The following is a 22,756-nucleotide window of genomic DNA, read 5'->3' as shown; positions in this document are numbered from 1 at the left end:
TAAGGTGAATGAGTGTCATCCCATCATCTTCCCAAAAGCTTGTGGGTGTGGTGAAGTAACCTTTGAGGTTTAATGCAACACTTTGCAAATAAAAGTGTATTACATTTCACTGCAGGCTACGATAATGCCTAACACGTGGGGAAGCATTCCTGCTCTACCTGATACATTCTATGTGAAACGGGGGCATCACACTGAATTCATTATTATTTCCTCCTCTTCTTCCGCCCATTTGACTGGGTTACCCCAGTAAAACGTCCTCTTATACAGACAAAACCAAAGTGTTCCTTCCTCTGAATGCTTGATCTAGTAATTGCAAGCAATGCAGCTAGACTTCCCGTTCAGGGGAGCTACTGCTATTGTTCATGATCTTTGGTAATGAGAACTAGTTTGGTATGGGTTCTCCCTCCCTTGCCCTGTTGATACATAGACAAATTTCCTTCCTTTATAGTGTCGTAGTCTATATGATTGGGTTTGTTCTGCTGTGCCTTCCGTCTTAAATGATGAGATTTAACAGTGTCATATATAAACTGAAGGATTGGAGATTTTTTAAAAACCCATTCTCCCTTAACAAAAATATTATATTTATTTATATTTATTTAATTATTTATATTAATAAATAAATAGAAATAAAAATGTGCACCCCACCCCCAAGACCATTCCATTATAACTATCCAACCTCCCAAAATGACAACACCTAGTTTGCGATAGTTTGACCCCCTTTCCGTTTCAACAGTACAAATTCTACAAATACCTTCCACAGCTCCTCAAAATCATTTCTCCTGCATATTCCGTCTTACCTTAATAGCACATGTTCATTTATCATTAATATCTATATCCCACACCTCTTTATACCATTCTTCCATTTTATATTCACCTTGCCCCTTCCATTTCCTAGCTATAACAACTTGTGCAGTTGTCAATAAATTTCCATAGGCTGTGAACCTTTCACCCCATCATAAATGGATAACAATGCTACCTCTGGACTTTCAGTCGACTTTAACCCTGTGATTTCTGTTATCTCCTTAAACACCCTTTGCCAAAAAGTTTGTACATATTTACACTTTCACCACATGAACACAAGTCCTGGTTTCCTGGCATCCCTTGTTTATTTGATTTAATCTTACTGGTGTTAAGTACTATCTCTGTACTAACTTGCAGTAATTTTCTTTTATCCTAATAGACAACATTTTTGAAGTGTGTTTCTCCCATATTTCCCCCCAGCTTTGACTATTTATCTCCCCTGTTGTCTCCTTTTCCCACACCTCTTTTAATTGATCTTGTTGGTCCTCCATTTCTATTAATATTTTATAAATTTCACTGGTTCCCCCCTTTTATAACTATATTTTCTTCTTTATCTCCCCTTTTTATAATCATTTTTTTTCAAATTTTGTATATTCTTTGCATTTCTTGTTTTCCCTTAACCACTTCTTTGTCCATTGCTCCAGTTGCATACAGTTAAACCAAGTTATTTTACTTCCTGTTAGAGCTTCGCTTATTCTTTGCTTCTCATTTTCTCCACCTATTTCTTTATTTTAAGTATTTTCTTCTCTTTCACCCCTTTTTCAATGTCCTTTTTAAAATTTAAGGGAAATCTTCTATCATCACCACCAGGGTTAGTGGGGAATTTACTGGTATCAATTTTCCTTTATATTTTGCCCATATCTCAATGATGTTTCTTAATAAGGGATTTTCAATATTCTGCCACCATTGCCTGTTCTGCTTGACAGAAAATATATTTGCTAATTTCTCCTTCATTTTCTGTGTACCACTGTTTAACCATGCTAACTCTCCTTGTTGTGTTAATCCATCTATAATATATTTTAACTTATTTGCTATATAACTTTATGTTGTGGAGACCCAGTCCACCTATTTTCTGGGATTAAAACCATCTTCTTTTATTAATTCTGGGTTTCTGATCCCCATTACAAAATTTATTAATCATACTTTGCCAACCCTTTATCTCTGTCTCCGATATCTTAATTGGTAACATTCTAAATAAAAAATATATTCTAGACAAAATTTTCATTTTAATTATCACTATTCTTCCAAACCATGAAAGCTTAATTTTATTATATTCCTCCAGTTTTCCCTTTTTAATTTGTTAAAATTCTCTTGTTCTAAATTTTCTAAGTTTCTTGTTATATTTATTCCCAAGTACTTTATTACATTTCTTAATTTTATATATATATATTTTCAAAAGTTTTCGTTTTTCATCTTCATCGTAATTAAATCTCATAATCTCTGATTTGGACCAATTAATTCGCAACCCTGCTATTTCTCTAAAAAAATTCAAATGTGGTTCTATTACCTGCATATTTTCCAACAGATTGTTGATTGTTTGCAAGACGTCATCTGCAAATAAGCTTATTTTCTCTTTTCCTTTATTGCTTATTCCTTTTATATTTCCATCTTCTCTAAATACATTGACCAGAGTTTCCATGACCAATACAAATAAAATTGGGGAAAGGAACATCCTTGTATTGTATCTCGAGCTAGTGTTATTTATTCTGTTATACCATTGTTCACTACGACATATGCCTTGTTCCCAAGTATAATTGATCTAGTAATCCTTTAGATGGTTCTCCAAATCCTAAACTTTCTGTAATTATTTTTAACACCGGCCATTCTACACTGTCAAAAGCCTTAAAGATATCCAATGCCACTATACCAGCTTTCAATTTATTTTTTCTTATTATATCTATTTTATTCAACACTCTTGCTATTAAACTAGACATCTGTCTTCCTGATACAAAGCCACATTGGTTTTTATTTATATATTTACACATGAAATTATTCATCCTTTTTGCCATTATTGCGGTCAATATTTTAGCATCTTGATTTATTAGGGAAATCGGTCTATACGATCCTGGGTCCTTCAAATCTTTACTTGGTTTTGGAATTAAGATAATCATTGATTGTTCCATGATGGTGGGATCCTCTCAACCTCTATTACTGAATTATATAATACTTTTAATTTAGGAATCAATATTTTTTAAAATACCTTATAATATTCTGTTCCCAATCCATCTGCTCCTGGGGCTTCCCCCGTTTTTTTAAGTTTCCCTATAACTTCTTCTATATCTTTTTCTGAAATTGGTTGTTCCATAAACTCTTTATCCTTCCTTTCTAGCTTTATATTCCAGTGTCTCTCAATATATTCTTTCATCTTCCCCATAGAATTATTACCTGCTGGATATAACTCTTGGTAAAACTCCTGAAATACTCTCATCATTCTCAGCTCCCATTGCTCAATTTTCACATTATGTTGCTTTATCTTTTCATCAGTGTTTTGCACTCTTTCTTGGATTTGGTCCATCTTTGCTTCTACTTTATCTACTTTATCTTACTTTGATCTCTGAAACTGCTTTGTCTATTTGAGTGGTAATGTCTGTCACTATCTGGTTTCTGAGAATCTCGTTGCCTTTCTGCATCATTTCTTTTATTTTATCCAAGATATCTACTTGTTCTTGATGCCTTTTTACTTTAGATTTCGCCCCCAACTCCTTCTTGCTCCCCCTCTGAGTTCGATTTTTCCTGTTTTTCGTACTTCTATCTCCACTTTGTTTCTCTTGTGTTCTTGCCATAATTGCTTCTGTTGATTGGGCTCTGGTTAATCACTGGACACTTCGATATCCCTTCCCCCAATTTATTTTGGATTGCTTTGCCTCATGGAAATTGTCTATTGGCATCTAGCCAACTCAAATGCTTCACCGAGTTGCTATTTACTGTGCCTTAAAGTCACAATAATTTCCTTATAGTTTAATGAAAATGTCTCGGCTTGGATTTTACCCGCTTCTGTTATCTTTGTAGTATTTATTGTTGTTTTTCTCTTTCAAGTTCTTTTGCTTCAATTAAATCTAGTCTCCAAGACACGATCAGGCTTCAGGCCTGGAGACCAGAAGTAAGAGCAATTAATTATATTCAATTATTTACTCCAAGATTTCCAAATATTTTGCTGTCCTGGGTATTGATCCTTTCTTTTTTTCCTTCTACTGTTTAAATGTAAGATGTCCAATCATTTCTAATTGTCCATTTTTTGTCTTCACAAGCTCTTTGCTTTAGATTCTTTTCCAGCCGATAAGTTTGGCGTCCGGCCCAGGCCTGGCATCTAGCCCAGAAATTAAGCAGTAGTGTTTATTATTTCACTACTCCAAATTACATGCCTGCTTGAAAAGTTCTTAAGGACTGACCTGTATTCTTTGCTTCATGATACTTGTTCCCCATTCTACCTTTTTATTGGTGCCTGGTTTGGGCTTTTGCATTGTCTCTGTTCTGGGAAAAGACCATGTTGTTACGTTACCTGGTGAATCAGGCCACAAAACGGTTAGGTGAGTCTCAGTTGTTTTAAAGTGCTCATCATGCCCTGTGCAATCTCGTATGTTTCCTGCTATCATTATCCACCATTTCCATCTAGAGCACTTTTATTGTACAAATTGGTCCATTTAGCCACAGAAAAACCCAATGAGGCAAAGAATTGGTTCTTGCAGTGCACTCCCTGGTTTTGTCTTGACCAGTTAAGAAGTAAACTCGATGTATGGGAAATCATGATGAGAATGCTGAACGGCACTATTCTGCAGCCTGGCTCCTGTGAGCAAGATATGCTCCTAAATTAGAGAGCTCCGCTCATGAAGACTGATCCTCAGAGATCTATAAGTACTCTTCCCTGAACTCACATGGCGACAGCACTCTCTGTTCTCGCAGATTTCTTGCTCTTGTTTTTAACCCAACTGCATGTCAAAGGGCCAAACAATATCTGGTGCAAGGGATCAGCAATCCTATCTCCCGGTCTCATCTTGTGACCTTAAAAACAACTGCATCAGCTGTGTGATGTGGATCAGGACCACAGCACTGGGGACGTGTGCAGAATAGTTGGAAGAGACCCTGAGGATCATCTAGTCCAACCCCCTGCAATGCAGCTGTCCCATATGGAGATCGAACTTGCAATCTTGGCATTATCAGCTGCATGGTCTAACCAACTGAGCTATCCAGGTGGTTTGGTCCTTTCCCAAATCCATCCTCAAAACCATGCCATTAACCCCTATTACGCAGAGGAGGCTGTATTAGACCTAGCTTTTCCCCTAAACAACTAATAGTAACCTGATGATCTCTGTAACTAAGGACTGCATCAGAAGGCAACGCAATTCATTGCAGTAGGATTTATTCCCAAATAACCCTGCTTAGGACTTTGGCCTTAGCCTCTCTGCCACTCCAACCACCAACTCATACAGCAGCAGCTGCCACACGCCCACTTCAAGTATAAAATTCAATATTGCTTCTCCCGGGAGAACATCCAGTCTAGATTCTAATTTATTTCCACTAGAAAATACAGTGGCATAAGAACACCCATGTATCAGCTGCTCAAGCTGCGGGATTCTGTGAAAATAAGGTACACTGAGTAACGGGTTCCCTAAGCAACCATAGGCAGTTTTAGCTAAAAATAAAGCACTTCAATGCCTTGGTACAAAAGCAACGAAGGAAAACTTGGAGGCTACACTTGCCTGGGTGCAATCTCTCTCCACCAAAAGGAATGCAGAGAGAGAGTGCATTATTGTAAAATGTAGCCAGGAAGAAACAGAGCATTCATCCTCAATATAAGTAAATATTAGACGAGCCCTTTTGGATCCAACCAAAGGTCCACTTTGTCCGGCATCCGTTTTGCCCATTTTTGTGCCCTTCTTCTGCCTCTTCTCATATCATGTGTGCTTGTTCCTTCTTGTGTGTCTGCAATGCATGTATTAGTTTAATCATGGCTAGAATTATTTAGTTAACTCTCTCACTGGGAGCCAGTGTGGTGTAGTGGTTAAGAGTGGTGGACTCGTAATCTGGTGAACTGGGTTCGCGTCTCCACTCCTCCACATGCAGCTGCTGGGTGACCTTGGGCTAGTCACACCTCTGTGAAGTCTCTCAGCCCCACTCACCTCGCAGAGTGTTTGTTGTGGGGGAGGAAGGGAAAGGAGAATGTTAGCCGCTTTGAGACTCCTTTGGGTAGTGATAAAGCGGGATATCAAATCCAAACTCTTCTTCTTCAAACCAAAGAAATTGTATGCTTTGTTTCTGCTGAGCTACTCCCCATTGCTGTAGTAAATGTGCAGATTTTCCTGAGCTTTTCCCCACTGCGGTATCATGCATATTCTGATTCTGTGTGTCACCAATAAACATTTTGCTTTATAACTTATGTAAGTTCCTGGACAAATCGGCTGAGATGCAGGACTGTCACTGTTCAATACGAGATTCTTAGATTCTTAGAATGTGTATTAGTGAAAAATGGGGCTCACCAAAAGCCTGAAAGCACCATCAGCTGCAGCCAGCATGGCCACTGCTCGGAGATGATGGGAGTTGTAGCCCAAAACATTTGGGGGAGGGTTGCATTGGACCTACCCCAAAATGGAGTCATAGGGTTTAGGATTAGAGTAAATCTCCACTTGCCTTAAAAGCAAGTGCCATTCCCAGATTAAGCACCACATGCCAATGCCCAAACCCCAAAGTTCTGCCTGTTTTACCTGCCCATTCAAAGTATTCGAGCAGTGTCAAGAGCATGGAGAAAGAGCAACAACCTTCATCTTGCCCTCTCCTCCTAGTCTGTGGTCTGTCCCAGAGGGAGAGGGCAAGAGAATGAATAGTGGGATAACCACAGGAAGAAGGGGAGAGCTGTAGGTCAGTGTGATGTGATTTGTTGGAATAAGGTAGGCATAGACAATGTGTCGCTCTCCAGAGACTGTCAGACTCCAACTCCCAACAACATCTTGAGGGCACCACATGGCTTCCCTTGGACTAAAGAAACCTGGGTTCAGTGCTCCCTGGGTAAGTCGCTATCTTGCAGTCTAGCCCATCCCGAAAGGTTGCTGTGAAAATAAAATAGGCTAACTGTGGATAATTGGATTGTATGTTTGTAAATCACCTTGTGACTCATGTGAAATGCAATCCATAAATGTATAATAATATAATAACCCCCTTTGCTTATTTGAGCTGCTCAGATGAAGGCAGAGGCTTACAAATGTGATCAATTATCCTGGTACTTCCAAAGAAATGCATTTAGGATTGAGATGCAAATATTTGTTTGTCTAACCACCTTTTTCAAACTGTGTTTAGATGGGGCTCAGCATCAGATACCTGTCTGGTTTGCAACACTGGAGATTTAGATCATACCAAGCGCAGCTCTTTTCATTTGTATTTCACAGAGGCTTTCATAATTACATACCTTATGATGATGCTAAATGTAATTCTGATCATGCCCTTCTAAAAATGCCTTGGATTAAAAGCTTTTACGGTCTCTTTAGGCCATGGGCCTGCAATTACAGAAAATGAACTGCATTTTAGCTTTCCATTGAAATTAATAACAGCACTTCTCCAATTGACTCAGTGAGTAGTTAATGGAATAAACTGCATATTTCACTACAATATGGTTTTAAAGCCATTTGAGATATATTCTGTGCTTCAAATGGGATAATAATTCATACGGTACAAACTCTTATTTGGGATTCTACAAAATCTATCCCAGATATGTCCAGAATTTAAGATGTTATTAATGGTTTGACAATCATTACCTGCTTGAGTCTAATCTTCCTTGCCTTGCATACTTGGGAATGTCTCCCTTCATGCATGCTGAGGTTCAAAGAGACGGTCTAATAAGAGTGCGCCTAATGGAATTTAGGATCTTGCACCTAAGATTTCTGCCTTTTAGCATGTTTCTTAACATAGTGTCATATATACAATGTCCGTTCTCTTGGTCACAGAAGATACCCCCCGTAGTGTCTCCACTTCTCCCATAGGGGATGCACATAAGTTTGTGCCAGCTATGACTGAATATGATGCATGCAACCTGTACTGGCCATAAAAGTTAAGGGCGAATATATTTCCACGTTGGCTTCAAAGCCTGGTGACTAACTTCTTTAAAGTGCTCAAATACCCCCTCAACACAAACACACACACACACACACACAGCCTTCACTTGAACACCATAATGAGCTGTTTGCATTTATATGTGAACAAGTGGCACATTAAAGCTGCAATCCTATGGGACTTACCTCCAAGTAAACATAAACAATTGCAATTGAAAAATTGCAATCCTAGACAGACTTAAGGGTATGGGTACATACCACTATACCTTTAAAGCACCCACCTGCCAAAAAGAATAAGAATTCTGATAATTGCTTATGATGATTTTATGGTGGGAAATGTGTACTCGGGGGTGGGATGCTGAGTATGGTCACTTTTGGTTGTTATTGTTGCATTGTTTTAATATTTATTTGTTTAAGTAGCCCTGATAACCTTTTGGCATAAGGCAATGCATAACGTTATAATAATACTATTCTTCTTTTTTTAATAAAAAAGCCCACACAACTTCTATCAGTACTGATTTTCAAAAAGAACAAAACAGAATGGCTGTAGATTTTGTAGGATTCTTTTTCTAGTGGGGGGGTGTTTTAAGAGTGTTTAGGATTGCAATCCTATTTATGTTTACTTGGAGTTAGGTCCCAAAGGATTGCAGCTTTAATGTGCTGATTTACGGCATATAAATTGCAAACAACTCTGCTCACTATGGTATGCAAGTAGAGGCTCTGTGTGTGCTGAGGCACCACTTGAGCACTTTTTAGAAGTTAGTCACCAGGTTTTGAAGCAAACATGGAAATATATCTCCCCCCCACAATGAGTTTCTGTTTGTTGAATTTTGTCCCCAGTCAAACTTTACAGATGTATGCTGCTGAAGCTGGGGGACTGGGTTTCCTAATGGAAATGCTGACAGACCTTTACTTATAGCGCTATAGAAAGTGCCCCTGTAATTATTCAATTGCCTAATTCCATTTATCTTCCATGAACCATTATGGGCTGCTGACACGCTGCAGCTTCCTTAGCAGAATACACAGCCGAGTCTAATGGACTGCAGGGAAAGTCAGTTAAATGGAATAAGGTTTGTGCCTTACTCTCAAAGGCTATTATTTTATAAATGAAGGCAGGTGGATGCATTTACGTTATTAGGATAAATATTTATGAACTGTTATCACTGATACCCTGCATTACAAAAACATTATCTTCCATATTAAAAAAATAAAATACAAAGAACAATCCATGCCCGAGTATATTTTGATTAGGATATTGATTATGGTGCTCCTTACACAAAGCCACAAAATAGCATGATCTTAGAAATGAATGCTTGCTGTGTTTTTTTCCTCCCCCCCCCCCCATGCAAGGAAGGAAGGTGCTGTTGAGAAACAAAGACTGAAAGCTAGCATATTGTGACACCATTTTAAAAACAAACCCTCAAACTACAGTAATAACTTTCCATTTCTATCTCCATGCATGTGTGAAAATATTTAATTAACCAAATGTGATCAGCTTACTTTGCTACTATGCGTGGGTCTACAGAAGAAAACTAATAGCTGTTACCTCGTTGAAAAAGAACATCAAGTCACTGTTTTTCTCATGGCATTAATCTTATACAGTGGTACCTCGGTTTAAGAACCATCCTGTTTACGAACAATTTGATTTACGAACTCTGCAAACCGGAAGTAGTGTCCCGGTTTGAGAACTTTACCTCGGTCTAAGAACGGAATCCGAATGGTGGAAGGGCACTGGTGGTTGGAGGCCTCATTAGGGAAAGCGCGCCTCAGTTTAAGAACGGTTTCGGTTTAAGAACGGACTTCCGGAACAGATTAAGTTCACAAACTGAGGTACCACTGTAAAAGAAACTTTCCTTATACTTGGAAACAGAAACTGAATGCATAACGTTTGAGAAATTGAGTTTGTTAACAGCACATATGGAATGTATCATTCAAGACTCCCGACCTGAAGAAATTAGTCATGCTTGAGGGCCTTGACTACCTTTTTATTTTTTATTTTTTTAGGTATATACCTAAAATGATTTTGTGTATTTTGTAAGTCTTGTTGCTTATTTTATGATTTGGAGGGGTTGTTTTTATTTTTGTGTTCTGTACGCTGCCCTAGCATCTGCACCAATGAAGGGCAAATCATTAATCTATCTCAAATGAATGAAATAAGATTGGCTGCAGCTCCCTGGTGATGGATGATTTGTATGATATGTTAAAGGGCCTTACGTCCCATTGAAAATCAACTTAGTTGCCACGAACCTGTCCCATTCAGTTTAATAGGACGTAAAATGCAACTACCTTTCTCTGAGTCAGGGCCAAGGTGGGCGAACTTCTCAACAAAATCTAGAGTTGCAATGGAGGAGGGGGAGTGTCCCTCCTTTTGCTGTTGTCTTACTGCTGCCTGTTCTGAAGTGGCAGCCGCAGCATTTGACCCAGCAATGTTCCCACAGCTCCCTTTCTAAGATTATTACCATATTTTCTGTGTATAACACACCCCCATGTATAAAACGCCTCCTATTTGCGGGAACACAAATTTAAGAAAATGGCCCAAAGTTGTTGAGCTTTTTTGGGGGAGGATTGCCAGAGGTTGTTCATGATTTTTGGGGAGGAATGCAGTCAATCACTAACCCGACGGTTACAACCACTCGCACCGCTCGCTAAAAACCGCTCGCATCTGCTACAAGCGCCAGTCCAATAAATAATAGCAGCAGGAAATTGCAAGCTAAATTGTCGCAGCGACAGCCAATCACACTCCTATTTACCATATAAGACGCCCCCAGTTTTTAAACATCATTTTACAGTAAAAAAAACCTCGTCTTATACACGGAAAAGTATGGTATATATCATTATGAAGCACTAATCCAATGACAGTTCTGAAGGCAGCCCCTGGCAGCCCTCATTAACCCACAGAATTCTGTTTCCACTGCTACAAGCTGGTTTAGCTCTCCCAAATATCACCACCCCCAAAATACCACTGAAAAATGGTCCACAAAGAGACAAGGAGGGTTTCAAGCTAATCCAAAATTCCTTTGTAAATGTGAACACTTCATTTTTCTCAGTGAAAGTTAATCTCAGCATGCTTAGAAATAACACTCCGTTTCCTAGAAGCCTTGATCCTTTATCACAAATGTGTGTAATAGGCAAATGTGTGTAATCTTTCAGGGAGTAAAAATAAACTTTCCACATGTCCAGAGGCATTCTCTTATTATATCACATTGTATTGAGACTGACAACTAAATTTGGTGTACACTCAGATAGGTAGCCGTGTTGGTCTGAAATAAATAAAATAAATCAAAATAAATCAGTCGAAATAAATAAAATAAATAAATAAATTGTGCAGTAGCACCTTAGAGACCAACTAAGTTTGTTCTGGTTATAAGCTTTTGTGTGCTTGCACACTTCTTCAGATACACCAGTGTACACTGGTGTACAGTGGTACCTCGCAAGACGAATGCCTCGGAAGACGAAAAACTCGCAAGACGAAAGAGTTTTTCATTTTTTGTGTTGCTTCGCAAGACGATTTTCCCTATGGGCTTGCTTCGCAAGACGAAAACGTCTTGCGAGTTTGTTTCCTTTTTTCTTAAAGCCACTTGAAGAGGTGCAGTTGCAGCGGACCGTGCTTCGCAAGACGAAAAACCGCTCAAGATGAAAAGACTCGCGGAATGAATTAATTTCGTCTTGCGAGGCACCACTGTATACTGCAACTTGCTCATGCTGTATTTATCTTAGTGAGACTTCGTAAAGCAAAATATTATACCTCATCTCAATAGCAGTACAAAACCCAGGCACAGAGTCATGGGAAGTAAAAGAGGCAGGAATTGAAGGCAACCACAATCGAAAAGTAAACAAATTTACAAATACTCATTTTTACCCTTATAAATGCTCTCTCATTTGTTTAGATGATAATCATGTCAACAAACCTCAATCAAAAGGACCATTTCCCAGGGCTAATAAGAATTAAATGCAGTAGAACATCCTGTGTATTCAGCTATCACTTTGGATGAAAATATCTTGTGAACTTTAAACACAGATGATACTCGGGGAAATAGGTTGTGCTGGTGGGTTCCCCCCCCCTCCCCTTCTTGTTGTTGCAGTGATTATTATATATTAAAGCATTTGCACTTTCCTAGACATTTCATTAAGCATTTTGTTTTCTTAATCTTTGCAAGAAACATGACAACATTTAAATTTCTTTGCAATTAGATTTGACTTCATTATGACCATTGTTTAATACCACCTTGTTTTACCTGCTTTGGGTCATAAATAGCCACCAAACTCATCATTTCATAAAGAGTTGTTTTTCTACCTGATGTTCGCTATGTTCAGAATGTTAATAGCTACTACAGCGGAATATGAATAGGCTTGGTGCAGCCACTTGAAATATAGAAAAATGGCCCAGACATTAAAAAAGATAAAAGGGAAAAGGGCAGTAATGAATTTAGAGGAAAATGAACATTAATGGCACTAACATTACTCATGTTCCACATAACAAATTATTGGAAGTCTGTCAAGCACACCAAATTACCTACTCATCTGCTGTTGTGGGGCCCTTTGGAGCTATCCAAAACCAGCAAAAGCAAGACAATTTGAGCTAATTTTACTATTTATAACAATAGAACAGACCATTAAGATAAATTAATGTCATTATCAAGTTTCTATGAAAATGACAAATACTGCTATTTCGAGCAGCTTTAGAAGCTGTTGACTATAATGAAATCTGCTCTAGAGGTACTAAAAAGAAACACTCCATGTAATTATTTTCTAGTAGCTTGTTTGTTTCCTTCCTATTCATTTGGCTTTCACCACAATTAGTTCTGTACACAATACGTGGTAACTAAATAGTCAACACTACGTGGCATTAGGACTAATTGGGCAATTAGGAGGCAGTTCCTATCCTTTTAAGTCCTAAAGAGAGTGGGGAGTAGACATTCTCCAGGCAACAATAACAGTACCACACTGGCCAAGATTGTCCAAGTTTAAGAGAATACAAAGTAGAACGAGGAACAAAGTGCAAATCAAATGCTTCACCTAAAGCAACACACACATGAGGTGCTTTATTCAACAATCTAATTGATCACACACAGAGAGAAACACAGGGCACTGCAGCAAATATCTTTGCCAAAGCAAGCCTATCTTAAGATACCAGTACAATAGCTTTCGGGTTCTTCTTAGGTCACAAGGTATTTCAAAGATATCCAGCATCGAAAGCCGAGGTTCACACGGTGTCGCATGTGCTCTGCAAGCGAAGACTGTCATAATAGTCAGGGAAGTTGTGGTCACTGCCCTTTAACAGAGAAGTTCTTGAGCCAAAGGGAACTCAACACAACACACAGATTCACCCGTCCTAAGACCTGCTTTGTTCAGCCCAGCTGTGCTATCATTGCACCCTTTAGTTAATTCTGATGCTTTCCAAAGCCACTAGTGCAATCTCTTCGTGCACACCTTGCAGGTTCACTGCAAAAATTGTCTGGCATCACCTCAGATCCATTATCTAGCTTCAAGCACCCCCACAACATCAATAGTAGCATACCACAGTGTACCTTCCTTCTCCAATTTTGGAGTTGCTTTTTTTCTCTCTGCTGTGCACATCTAGGCGAAATGAGCCCTTGTGGCACATGGCATCTCAGGCTGGGCTTGCTCTAGACTTGCGAATGTGTCCACACCCTGTTTATTCTGTGCTGTGCTGCTATCTTTTGGGGGACTTTACACAAAACAAATGAAATACCGTGAAAATCCCTGAAACGAGAAGTAATTGACTAGAAATATTATCTTATAGAAATAAACTAAATAATAAAAATCAAAAAGTTTAAGGAAAAAATTAGAAAATCCTAGAATTGTACAAAGCCTTAACGGGATGCCGGCTACAAACCTTGTTTCACTGAACTATTCAGTTTCCTCAGAAGGAAATAGAAAAATCATAAACCTTAAATGACCAAAATTCAAAAAAGGGGGTTAAAACTCCCAAAAATTCTTAAGTATTATAATCCTAGCTCAACCTAGGTGAAGCAAAGCGCAGTAATAAAGGATTAAGGACTCAAAGGTACAGTTTCCAATACTAAGTTTACAAAAAAGGTTTGAAAACCTAAATGGTAAGTTTTAGACACAGCCCAACTTAAAGAAAGCCAAACACAGTAATAAGAGTAGAGGACTCAGCTGTGAAAGTTCTAGTATTGCCTTTACACAAAGGTTTAAAAAACCTAGATGGCACAAATTCAAAGAAAGGAATACAAGATAAGCTGTTTTAGATTTTAAACTTAAGAACAGGGCATCCTCGTTTCTTAACATGACGTTTCCTACAGCTTCAAATTCACAATCTTGAAGTTTTTGCCTTAGCTCTGTTAGAAAGTGATCTATTCCTGCTGCCTCTCTGTCAGGGATACAGCTTCACTTTCTTTCGGCTTCTGTACTTGTTTAATTTTACGTTGCCACCCATTCACTCAGAATGCTTTCAAAACGTCTTAGTAGCTGGTATAGTAGGATTAGACATGAACTGGACAGAAAAACCAGAGGCAGGGTGAACTTTAAAATGAAATTGTTGCCTTGATCAAGGGGATCTTATTATATATGGAAATGCTGATGTTTACACTGGGGTCTTAATGGTGCTTGTCGACAGTTTCTGAAGACTCAAGAGACATTGTTGCTGACACCAGCCTCTAAATGACTTTTACCACTGGCCAAATTCTGAAAACGAAGCAAGCTGACTGACCTTTTTCTTACCCTGTTTAACGAAGATTCAGACAACAGACTGGGAAGTTTAAAATACGATTTGCTTACTCACAGTCTTGCATTGGTTCTTAGCTACAGCAGCAGGAAAAACAATGCAGGTAAAATACATGTATTTCTAGTAAAACCAGTCTCAGACATGTGCCTGAGCCAGACAAGTGGAAGGTGTAGCTGCACTCATTGCTGGTCGAAGGAAGAGAGAGGGGGAAGGAACAGGAAATGTGTCTTTGAGTCCTGCTCAAGAGAGGAGAGGAAATGACATCACACAGAGCCCTCTCTACCAATTACATTTCTAAGGCCTATTAGCTCTATGGTCATTAGCCCCTAAACTTATTAACTAGGAAGAATATGCATTGTTGAATTTTACTGCAATCTCCCACATATCCCTTTTGTTTCTCTGAATGCACGTTGGGCTTTTGCAAGGATTATACGTGCAGAATCTCTACAGGTGTTTGGCATATTTTCAATGTCCTATCTCCAATGCAAATGGGGCATCAAAGCAATTTTAAATTCCTCAGGATGAGAATTGGCTTTGGTGCCTGTTAGATAGAGCTGGAGTGTCTTTTTCCACCTTCTCCAGCTTCCCTCTCGCCCAGGATTGTGGGGTTGTCAGGGTGGAATGTAGGGGCAGAGAGGTCCATGGCCCCATTTAGCAGAATAAGCATCAGGAAACCCAAATGCAAAAGCACTGCATTACCACATTTGGAAGCAGGATAATTCACATTACCGACTAAATTTGCTATTGTCAACCTAGCACCTTCCAGATGTGTTGCACTATAACTCCCATCAGCCTTAGCCAAAATTTTGGCCCCAAACACCTAGAGGGCACCAGGTCAGAAGACTAGTCTGGAACACAGTGGCTAGTACAACCTAGAGCATCTCTGAATCAAAGCTGCAGTCACTGCCTCAAGAGCAAGCCCATTTTGGAAGACCCTGTGCAATCTGCTGTAATGGATTTTCCACCACTGGAACCTGTTTCCCCCTCTTGGTTCCTATTCCCTGTGGCTTTCTAGCTGGCAGGCAAACTGCTTGCCTGGCACTGGTGCTCACCTCAGCTCTGGGTCCATATGCCAGCATAAAGCTCTGGGCTCACTGGTGCCAGCATGCTAATTATGCCAGCCCCAGCCCTGGCACAAATAAGCCAGGAGAGGGGCCAGCCTAATTAAGATACCAGTGCTGTTGGCAAGCTGCTGTCCGCAAGAGCCTGGTAGGCACTCCACTCCAGTATTGACTATATGATTTTACAATGGCTTTAGTATGGCGTGCTTTGCAGTAAAAGCAACGAGGCCGCTGGAGGCCTGCCTAGTGGAAACTGATGGTGCAAGTCATGTGTGCGGGACGTAGCTAGGGCAATGCAATGAAATCATCAAGCCAAGATTGCAAAAGCATTCCCCTCCGGAGATTGGGCCCATCACACAAGAGCCTAAATCTGATCATATTAACTAAGGAGTGATTAACACAGCTGGTCTCCATAAAAGAAACTCAGGATGTATTCACACATGAGGTTTGTTGCATTAGAACTGTAACCCTTCTATTCTGATTTCTAACATCCCTTTCACACTGCAGTATGTCTTTTGGCCATTTAGCTTTCCACTAAGTTTATGCCAGTTGCACACAATTGAGGCTTAGTCTGCAATGTGAGCCCAGAGAACATGAGAATGTAATGCCGGAATCTTAACATGAGGTCCCCCATCCAATTTGAAACCAGACTAGGCCCTGCTTAGCTTTGCAAACGTGCTAGCAGTTTTAATCCTGCACCACTAGGATGACTTTATCCCAAGATTAAGACAAGTATGTGTGAAAACTGCTGGGTAAATCTGTCAAGATACACTACTGCTGCTGTCAAAAGAGACCTGCTGAGTGCCACTGCTGGGCTGCCACGTAGCAACACCAGCAGTGATAGTCCTGGCAGGGCTCTGGGGCGCTAGAACCTGCCTGCATATTCTCCCTCTTTGTGTCAGGCCCAATCATAAGATGCACAGGTCTATTCACAAATTTCTTGCCTTGCCGTGCCTTTGTGTATATATATATAGATAGATAGATAGACAGATAGATAGACAGATAAATACATGTATAAGAGGAGAAAGAAAATGCATGTTTGTTTGTGCGTGTGGTCAGAAGCAGTGTACTTCTGAGTACAGTGGTACCTCGGGTTACATACGTTTCAGGTTAGACTCCGCTAACCCAGAAATAGTGCTTCAGGTTAAGAACTTTGCTTCAGGATGAGAACAGAAATCGTGCTCCAGCGGCGCGGCAGCAGCGGGAGGCCCCATTAGCTAAAATGGTGCTTCAGGTTAAGAACAGTTTCAGGTTAAGAATGGACCTCCGGAACGAATTAAGTACTTAACCCGAGGTACCACTGTATAAGCGCTGCTTTCTATGTTCCTCTGACCGCCAGATGCCATAAGTAACCAACAATGGATGGCCATTGTCGTCGTGCCCTGCTCTGCGAGCTTCTGGCTAGCCCCAGCTAAGAGAAGGAATGCCATTTTGTGTAATCCTCCATGGCAGAAATTTTGTTTTATGTCTTGTCCGTCACAACAATCATTCTGTGACTGGTGCCCACAGCAGTTCCTCAAAATTCCAAAAGATTGGTGTATTCCCTTTGCCCCTTCCCAGACTTAAGAATTTGGAAATTCCTTATTTAGATCAGGTATGGGGAATTTTTGACCCTCCAGATGTTGCTGAACTACAATTTCCACTGGCCAGGAATGGTGGAAGTTGTAGTTCAGCAACATCTGGAGAGCCAAGAATTTCCCCTACCTGATTTAGCAAGTGAGCTAAACACACACATTAGTGTGGAAAACAAAATATCCAGGGCTCACTGGCCAACTAGAGTTGGAGAAAAACCCGCTTACAGACCCAAATATGAAAAATGGGACATCTGCCTTTCCCTTTTTTACTTACTATAATAATCTGCAGCAGCAGTTACTGGAGTATGTGAGCCCAGCCAGAGCTCCTCTGATCAGTTCAGCCAGTGTTAAAGTTAATGAAAGCCAATTAGTATGTGAAAGCTCTATCAAACATTTCAGAGCATTTTATTAGTACTATTAGTCATAGGCTTTCTGTGTCAGGGGATTTGGCTTTTTTTCTTAATTAAACCTTTATGAGAGAATATCAAATTTGATGATCCATGTGGTAATTTATTATAAAATAAAGAGACTGTGGTCCGAGCTGAGCTCTGGGTGCCTAAGTGAGTCCTATGACACAGGGGCCGCAGCCTCTTACACCAGGCCTGAATTTAGCCCCACAGGTTGGCAACGGTTTTAATTTATTCATTAATCTGGCGAATGCCTGCATGCTTTTCTGTGGTGTATAAGCACAGCTCTTGTGCTGTCTAAAAAGCAAAGAAATGCTGAAACAGGGCAACAATACCCTTACTTCAATAATTTTACGATGTGGTTTCTGCTGGGTATTTGTTTCTGTTTATTAAAAAGAGGACCAGATGGAGAAGAGTGAGAGCCCCCTCTCAGGAAGCAGCAGGAGCCCAGCACCTCTGGAAGGTAGGAGCCCCACCTGTTCAGCCCCACTGGTTGCTCCTGCCAATGGACCATCTAGTCCTGCATCCTTGTTCTCACAGTGACCAACCAGATGCTGAAGACTGACCCTCTGTAAGGGGTTAACAAGGAGGGTGTAAATAGGTGTCATAAATCCTTGCACAATACGCAGTACATGTTTCCTAACACTAATTCAGCCACCCAAACTTGGTCTGAATCTGTCAACCAACTGCACTCTCCTGAAATGCCTGTCCATTGAAACTGATGGGAGCGACAGTAAAAGTTATTTGATATTTAGAAGCTGCTAAACTCAAAAATTATTCAGCTCCCAGAAATCCTGGCTTGAAATCCAGATTGAGATTTATAACAGAGCATGCTCTTGTGTGTCCCTGCCTATGTACTTTTATTAAAAGATTTGTTATTTTATAAAGTATATAAAACAAGACAATTATATAATACAACAGATTAAAATTTAAAGATGAAAAAATATTCCTGCAATTGCAGGGTGTTGGTGTGGTCCCTTCCATCTCTTCAGTTCTATGATTCTATGAAAACCATAACATGGGCACATAGAGAATCAGTACAGTTACCAATACATATTGGCTAAGTAACAAACTCCAAGTCATGAAAGACAAAAGCTAGAATAAAAGTTGTCTATTCCCCAAAGACCAGAAGCCTTTCTTATAGGTACTAGGGACAGGTGTGCCAAAGAAGATGCCCAAACTATTTATGTATGTGACAACAGCATCTAGAATAGTACTTGCACAGAAATGGAAAGAAGAGAAGGTTCCAACAAAGGAGAAGGAGTGGCTTTTGAAAGTCATGGACTATGGCAGAAATGGCAAAGCTGACAGCGAAATTAAGAGATCAAAATGACAAACTTTTAATAGAAGAATGGAGGCCTTTCGTGGACTATTTAAAAGAATATTACAGTCAAATGAAATCGTGGGCAGGATTCGAGATAACAGCCGCGGACGAAAAATGACAAAGTAATTGTAATAGAGAAACTTTGTTTAACAGATAAAAATATAATGCAGTAGAAAATGTAAAAACACTGTAGAAATGAGGTTGGGAAGTCAACTTACAAACCAATGTATTTAATTTGAAGGTTATTGTGAAAATGAAAAAAATTAATATTTTTAAATCTACCTACCTACCTACCTACCTACCTACCTACCTACGAAGGGAAAGGGCTCATTGCTTTAGCACTGAATGCCTGTTTTGCCTGTGGAAGGTGACAGATACAACCCCCAGATTCTCTAGTTAGAACAATCTCTGGGAAGAGCTTTTGCTTGAGATACTGGTGAGATGCAACCCATCAGGAAAGGCTACAATGGGAACACGAACCAATGCTTTGACTCAGCATAAAGTGGCTCTATAGTGGCTCAGAAGGTGTGTTTTGGAAGCTTTGGCTGGCCATGGCTTCCCAGGACATGTGTATGCCCACAGGAACACGAACACATGCATGTTCCATGCTGCTTCCAACACGGAAGTCTCTTTTGGGGCAAGAAATCCATGACTTGAGCTCTTGTCACTGCACAGGTAGGTGCTTCTCATAACCCCCATCCAATTTGCTGAAAATACCTGGCTGTGATGGACCTCTTGAAGGATACGAGGTTTTCACATTGTCTGGCAATGAATAATACATTGGGAAGCAAAGGCAGCCATTAGCTCTCTTCTAATCAGTATCATGTAGCATTTTACCAATTAACCACTTCTCTCAGACACTTACCATATGAAGTGGCTCTGGGCAGAACTCCCACCAGGATGGACTGGGCCATCTGCATTTAGAAAATTGCCCATACATTTATTAAAGTGAAATTCACCCACTAATTAGTCCTGTCAGTCTTTCCTCCAAGGGTCCTCATTAGCACATTGAGCTAATTACTGCCACCAGAGGCATAAGCGTGTGGAATTGGGAAAGTGTGTGTATGGGGGGGGGGGCTTTCAGAAAGCTGAACTCAATATAAATGTTACAATTTCTTTCCTATCAATTGTAACCCAACCAACGGAGAAAACCCAAAATCCATTGGTAAAACTGAGTCAAGCTCTACTCTCCCACATTGCTGAAGTTAGAAAAAGAATAAAACTTCAGCCGTGTGGGAGGGCAGAACTTGACTTTGTCACTTAAACAATTAAGTCTACATGATGGTTATAACTGATATTTCTTTCTCCTTTTTTAATAGAAAAAGAATAACATATCAGTTATAGCCATCATGTAGACTTAATTGCTTCAAGTGACAAAAAGCTGAAGAGCAGTGTGCTGCTTCAATAACATGAAAAGTTCAAAAATCTGATTGGGTGTGCTCCCGAGCCCTCCGGCAAGTCTAAAGTAGACCTTTGGGTCCAGCTATTATGTGTGCCTTTATTTTATTTTTACTAGAGGCTGCTTTCATATAAATATGATCAAGGCAGTTCACAGTTTAAAATAATGGCTTACAGTTTAATAGATAAGGAATAAAAGGAAGAGGGGAAAATAAACATATTTGGAAACCAACTCAAGATTGTCTCACCCGATATATAAACAATGGATCACTGTGCTTTGCCAGGAGTGGGGTCCCCTAAAGATAGAATCTCATCAGGAAGTCTCTTCCATATATGTAGGAATAGGGCTTTTAGTGTGGCAGAACCTGCCCCTTGGAACTGCCTCCCATTACAAATCAGACAGGCATGGTTTCTATTATCTTTTCAGCACCTGTTGAAGGCCTTTCTTTCCCAACAAGCCTTTTAAGTGGAGGTTTTTACCCCAGTCAGCAGTTGTCTCAGATTTGAAATTGCTTTTATGTATGAAATTGTTTTTTTTAAACTTTTAAAATATATTTTATTGAAAAATTTTCAAATATAAAGAAGTAAAATGATACAAAAAAGGGGGGGAGAACAAAACACACAACTGTGTAAAGGGGGGACATTATATGAACATATGCAAAAAAAATACCCTAACCCATACATTCTTTAATTGCTTTTATATATGAAATTATTTAATATACGTTTCCAGTTTTGATCGTTTTGTTGTTTGTCACTTCAAGATGCCTCGTAGGAAGTGATTCACGAATGGAATGGAGCAATAAACATATAAATAAAACACTTTCAGACTGTCAGGCCCAACATCAGCACATGCCATCCATCATAGTGGTTGAGTCAGAGAACCTCGATTTTAATATAACACATTACCCTGCCCCCAAAATGTAGTCGTATTCTTTGGGGCACTGTGGGAAATAAAGAAGGCCGCCCTCAGTAGGAGACTAGGTAAACCTACAAGGCAGCAGAGGAGCTCTCCAGAGGCTACTGTTGGTTTTTCAAATCTACAGCCCTTTTGGAGTATCGTAAAGTTCAATGATAAAGTTACAGAATATCCCGGTGGAGAAACGGTGGAGAAACCATGAGAAACGGTTGCAGAAAGGGGGGGGGACCAAATGGAAGTTAGTCCTCACCAGGTCCACTGACAGAACCTGGCTTTCTTACCTCTTTCCTATACCCCCATAAAAACCAGGGCTTTTTTCAGCTGGAACTCACGTTCCACCACCTCTCAGGTGGGCGCCATTGCCATTCTTAAGAGAACAAGGGAGGCAGTCATGGTGAATTATTTTTCTAGAAAAATAGCACTGCGTAAAACTGTATATGCTTCTCTCTTCTAAGTGCCAACTCTGCTGCAGAAGCACAGTGCCCAGGCTCCTACCTTTCAAAAGATTTCAGCACAACAGTACCGGCTCTGGTTGTGTCAGTCCCTGCCTTCATCCTCCCAAAATTTCTTGTCCATTTTCATGACTCCACCTATTCTCCTTGGCAGCCCTTTATGCTTGGATTCCCTATTGGGTGATACTGCTCTGCCTTCCTTCAAATCTCACCTCAGAACAAGCAGTAAGGCAGCAGGCAAACTAACAACACTTCATATTCCTTGGGACTTTTTTTTTATCCCAGGCTTTTAAATCTGCTCTTCTCAATCAGTTTAGCTGGAAACTTTTTTACCTCAGCATGTTGCATTGGCTAGGGTGAAAAATGCCCCATATATAGAGAGTCTGTTGGACATTTAGGGAATATTTTGGGCGCTTTTTGTGTAGCGGGGGACCTCTAGATCAGTGTTTCCCAAATTTGGGTCTCCAGCTGTTTTCAGACTACAATTACCATCATCCCTGACCGCTGGTCTTGCTAGTTGTAGTCCAAAAAACAGCTGGAGACCCTCATTTTGGAAACCCCGCTCTAGACTGTAGGTGCCTGAAATTTGGGGACACTGTTTACTACCGCGCCAGTGAAAATATCTTTGAAAGACTATGTTCTGGGTCGGAATGGGGGGGCAAGGGCCACACTGCCTTCTGGGCCACCTTCAGGGAGCTGCCAACCAGCAGAAGGTGGGGCCAGGAGCAAAAATAGGTGGTCAAATGTTTACTTCTCGATTCTCCAGCCAAGCAAGCAAAAGGGCCAAGGGCCCATTCCAGCCAGGAAAAAGCACTACAGCAGGCTGCAAAGCAGGGCTTGTGAGAGGTATGGCTTGGGGAGAGGGTGGGGAAGGGGTGGGACAGGGAGAGAGTCTCAAGTACCAGGTAGAGAGGCTCAGAGGGCTGCATTTGGTTCTCTACGGGAGAATATTTACAGGACCGCCTCTCCTGGTAGGCCCCACAAAGGACCTTAAGGTCCATGCATAACCATAGTTTAGAGGTCCCGGGCCCTAAGGAAGTCAGACTCTCCTCCACCAGGGCCAGGGCCTTTTCAGTG

The 22,756-nt window shown here is 40.3% G+C and overlaps 1 long non-coding RNA gene across 2 annotated transcripts in view; it reads right to left on the bottom strand.

The window, feature by feature from the left end:
• LOC128412697 (uncharacterized) overlaps positions 1-22,214 on the bottom strand; it is a 28,487-nt gene extending 6,273 nt beyond the window's left edge. Inside the window, exon 1 of one of the 2 annotated variants that reach the window (XR_008330139.1) lies at positions 21,723-22,214. This is a non-coding gene — a long non-coding RNA (uncharacterized LOC128412697). Of the gene's footprint in view, positions 1-7,198; positions 7,289-21,722 lie in introns of those variants that run through there. The other variant, XR_008330140.1, reaches the window with a different exon arrangement.
• Between the last annotated feature and the right edge of the window lie 542 nt (positions 22,215-22,756).

Source organism: Podarcis raffonei, chromosome 4 (genome assembly GCF_027172205.1).
Source record: "Podarcis raffonei isolate rPodRaf1 chromosome 4, rPodRaf1.pri, whole genome shotgun sequence".
In the NCBI taxonomy this organism is placed as follows: domain Eukaryota; kingdom Metazoa; phylum Chordata; class Lepidosauria; order Squamata; family Lacertidae; genus Podarcis; species Podarcis raffonei.
Note: the sequence above shows the minus strand (reverse complement) of the source record. Positions and strands in the feature narration are given on the sequence as shown.